At 26.0% G+C, this 4,708-nt stretch overlaps 1 long non-coding RNA gene across 1 annotated transcript; it reads left to right on the top strand.

The window, feature by feature from the left end:
* Window positions 1-238: 238 nt before the first annotated feature.
* On the top strand, window positions 239-844 carry LOC145819477 (uncharacterized). The gene is made up of 2 exons (XR_014360233.1): window positions 239-611; window positions 700-844. It is a non-coding gene; the product is annotated as an uncharacterized LOC145819477 (long non-coding RNA).
* The last annotated feature ends 3,864 nt before the right edge of the window (window positions 845-4,708 follow it).

Consider the following 4,708-nt stretch of genomic DNA (forward strand, 5'->3'; position numbering starts at 1 on the left):
TGCCGAGGGTAGTTTGTGAGTACTCGGACGTCTTTCCCGAGGATCTCGTTAGTTTGCCACCTCATCGGGAGGTCGAGTTCTCCATTGATTTAGTGCCCGGCACAGCGCCGATTTCTATGGCACCTTATCGTTTTGCTCCAGCAGAGTTGGTTGAGTTGAAAGTTCAGCTTCAGGAGTTGTTAGATAAGGGTTTTGTTCGCCCTAGTGTTTCGCCGTGGGGAGCACCGGCCCTGTTGTTCTTACAGTCGAAAATTTAACAAATGTAACTGTGGATGTATCTAATTTGTTGACTTTCAGGTATGTTTGGGAATCACAAGCTGATGGGGCATTTGCAATTTCTAAGGATACATGGAATGAACCACTTGGCTGTGGATTTGTTATGTTTGGTTTATAATTTTGGATTTGTTGATTCTATATATATTTTTGGTTTTATGACTTTAAAATATTTAGCCATACATTGAAGATTTTTATTTTGGATTTATTGATTCTATGTATATGTCATATTTATATATGGTAATACAAACGTTTTATACTAGTAACAATTAAAGTTGTTATTCCTTTTCTATTGATGCAGGGGATGAAGAGTTAGTGTGATGAGAAAATTGTCTTTTGTAAGACAAGAATAGTCTCTACAAAAGTAGTAAGTTCATTCATATGCTTCTAGTGGTTTCTGAATTAATTTGTGGTTTTATTTTTCAGGTCAAAAATTTCCTGGAGATATGCAAAATATGGTTAAAGAATTCAACAACTTAGTTTTTTTAAGTTTTTTATTTTTTATTTTTTAATATATGTAAACACAGTTAAAAACTTTTTACTAATTCCTTTGGAGTATATATTTTTTGAACATTGAACTTTCATTTATGAAATATATGATGTTATTCTATTCAATATATGGTTGTGATTCAAAATATAGTATATAGTGTATATTACATTCTTTAAATGCATATAACATGTGATCTTATCTAATTATTAATCACGTGTTTTATTAGATATTAATCACATTTAAAATTTGTGATTTAAATGTTTATTATCACATGTTTTATTAGTTATTAATAACACTTAAAACATGTGATCTAAATATTTTTAATCACACTTAAAATGTGTGATCTAAATGTTTTTAATCACGCTTAAAAGGTGTGATCTAAATGTTAACAATCACACTTAAAAGGTATGATCTAAATGTTTTTAATCACACTTAAAAGGTTTTTAATCACACTTAAAAGGTGTGATCTAAATGTTATCAATCACACTTAAAAGGTGTGATCTAAATGTTTTAATCACATTTAAAAGGTGTGATCTAACTGTTATTAATCACACTTAAAAGGTGTGATCTAAATGTTTTTAATCACACTTAAAAGGTTTTTAATCACACTTAAAAGGTGTGATCTAAATGTTTTAATCACACTTAAAAGGTGTGATCTAAATGTTATCAATCACACTTAAAAGGTGTGATCTAAAAGTTTTAATCACACTTAAAAGGTGTGATCTAAATGTTATCAATCACACTTAAAAGGTGTGATCTAACTGTTATTAATCACACTTAAAAGGTGTGATCTAAATATTTTTAATCACACTTAAAAAGTGTGATTAAAAATGACCCCTTTTAATCACACTCCCAAAGACCACACTTAAATAAAACTAAAAAAGTGTGATTAAATAACAAACATCACACAAAAAAAGTGTGATCTTTATCTATTTTTGTAGTAGTGAAATAATAAAGGAAGTTGAATAGAAAAAGAACTTGAATAAAAATGAAAGTCGAATAAAAATAAAAATGGAGGTTGCAGAAAATTAAAAATGGAAGTTCATTCAAGAAACCACTCTACCTTAACGATCTATTTGGAAAATAAATAAATAAAAATTCAACGGAAAAGTAAATTGAATAAAAATGGAAGTTGAATAAAAATAAAAATGAAAGTTGCATAAAATTAAAAATGAAAGTTCAATCCAGAAACCACTATACCTTAATGATCTATTTGGAAATTAAATAAAAAATGAAGTTGAATAGAAAAGAAACTGATTGAAAAAGGAAGGTAAATAAGAATAAAAATGGAAGTTGCAGATAATTAAAAATGGTAGTTCATTCAAGAAACCACTATATCTTAACGATCTATTTGGAAATTAAATAAGAAAATAAGTTGAATAGAAAAATAACATGAATAAAAATTGAAGTCAAATAGAAATAAAAATGGAAGTTGCAGAAAGTTAAAAATGGAAGTTCATTCCAGAAACCAATATACCTTAATGATCAATTTGGAAAATAAATAAAAAATGAAGTTTAATAGAAAAGTAAATTGAATAAAAATGGAAGTTGAACAAAAACAAAAATGGAAGTTGCAGAAAATTTAAAATGGAAGTTCAATCCAGAAACTAGTATACCTTAATGATCTATTTGGAAATTACATAAAAAAGGAAGTTGAGTTGAAAAGAAACTTGAATAAAAAAGGAAGTTAAATAAAAGTAAAAATGAAAGTTGTAGAAAATTAAAAATGGAAGTTCATTCAAGAAACCACTATACCTTAACAATCAATTTGGAAGTTAAATAAAAAAGGAAGTTGAATAGAAAAATAACTTGAATAAAAATGGAAGCTGAATAAAATTAAAAATGGAAGTTCAATAAAATTAAAAATGGAAGTTCAATCCAGAAACCAGTATACCTTAAAGATTTATTTGGAAATTAAATAAAAAAAGGAAGATTAATAGAAAGGTAAATTGATTAAAAATGGAAGTTGAATAAAAATAAAAGTGAAAGTTTCATAAAATTAAAAATGGAAGTTCCATCCAGAAACCATTATACCTTAACGATCTATTTGGAAATTAAATAAAAAAGGAAGTTGAATAGAAAAGAAACTTGAATAAAAAAAGAAGTTGGAAAGAAATAAAAATGGAAGTTGCAGAAAATTAAAATTGGAAGTTCATTCAAGAAACCACTATACCTTAACGATCTATTTGGAAATTAATTAAAAGGAAGTTGAATAGAAAAATAACTTGAATAAAAAAGGAAGTCGAATAAAAATAAAAATGGATGTTGCAGAAAATTAAAAATGGAAGTTCATTCAAGAAACCACTATACCTTAACGATCTATTTGGAAATTAAACAAAAAAGGAAGTTTAATAGAAAGGTAAATTTAATAAAAATGGAAGTTGAATAAAAATAAAAATGAAAGTTGCATAAAATTAAAAATGAAAGTTCAAACCAGAAACCACCACACCTTAACGATCTATTTGGATATTAAATAAAAAAGGAAGTTGAGTAGAAAAGAAACTGATTGAAAAAGGAAATTAAATAAGAGTAAAAATGGAAGTTGCAGAAAATTAAAAATGAAAGTTCATTCAAGAAACCACTAGAACTTAATGATCTATTTCGAAATTAAATAAAAAAGGAAGTTGAGTAGAAAAGAAACTTAAATGAAAAAGGACGTTAAATATAAATAAAAATGGAAGTTGCAGCAAATTAAAAATGGAAATTCATTCAAGAAACCACTATACCTTAACGATCTATTTGGAAATTAAATAAAAAAGGAAGTTGAATAGAAAAAGAACTTGAATAAAAATGAAAGTCGAATAAAAATAAAAATGGAAGTTCAATCTAGAAACCACTATACGTTAACGATCTATTTGGAAATAAAACAAAAAAGGAAGTTGAACAGAAAAGTGACTTGAATAAAAATGGAAGTTACTTAAAAATAAAAATGGAAGTTGCAGAAAATTGAAAATGGAAGTTCATTCAAGAAACCACTATACCTTAACGATCTATTTGGAAATTAAATAAAAAAGGAAGTTTAAGTATAAAAATGGAAGTTTAATAAAAATAAAAATGAAAGTTGCATAAAATTAAAAATGAAAGTTCAATTTAGAAACCACTATACCTTAACGATCTATTTGGAAATTAAATAAAAAAGGAAGTTGAGTAGAAAAGAAACTGATTGAAAAAGGAAGTTAAATAAGAATAAAAATGGAAGTTGCAAAAAATTAAAAATGGAAGTTCATTCAAAAAATCACTATACCTTAACGATATATTTGGAAATTACATAAAAAAGGAAGCTGATTAATAAAATAACTTGAATAAAAATGGAAGTCAAATAAAAATAAAAATGGAAGTCGCAGAAAAGTAAAAATGGAAGTTCATTCAAGAAACCACTATACCTTAACGATCTATTTGGAAATTAAATAAAAATGGATGTTGAATAGAAAAGTAAATTGAATAAAAATGGAAGTCGAATAAAAATAAAAATGGAAGTTGCAGAAAATTAAAAATGGAAGTCGAATAAAAATAAAAATGGAAGTTGCAGAAAATTAAAAATGGAAGTTCATTCAAGAAACCACTATAACTTAACGATCAATTTGGAAATTAAATAAAAAAAGAAGTTTAATAGAAAAGTAAATTGAATAAAAATGGAAGGTGAATAAAAATAAAAACGAAAGTTGCATAAAATTAACAATGGAAATTCAGTCCAGAAACCACTATACCTTAACGATCTATTTGGAAATTAATTAAAAAAGGAAGTTGAGTAGAAAAGAAAGTTGAATGAAAAAGGAAGTTAAATAAAAATAAAAATGGAAGTTGCAGAAAATTAAAAATGGAAGTTCAATCCAGAAACCCCTATACGTTAACGATCTATTTGGAAATTAAATAAAAAAGGAAGTTGAACAGAAAAGTAACTTGAATAAAAATGGAAGTTACTTGAAAATAAAAATGGAAGTTGCA

This window comes from Camellia sinensis, chromosome 2, assembly GCF_055761805.1.
Source record: "Camellia sinensis isolate YWXY chromosome 2, ASM5576180v1, whole genome shotgun sequence".
NCBI lineage: Eukaryota > Viridiplantae > Streptophyta > Magnoliopsida > Ericales > Theaceae > Camellia > Camellia sinensis.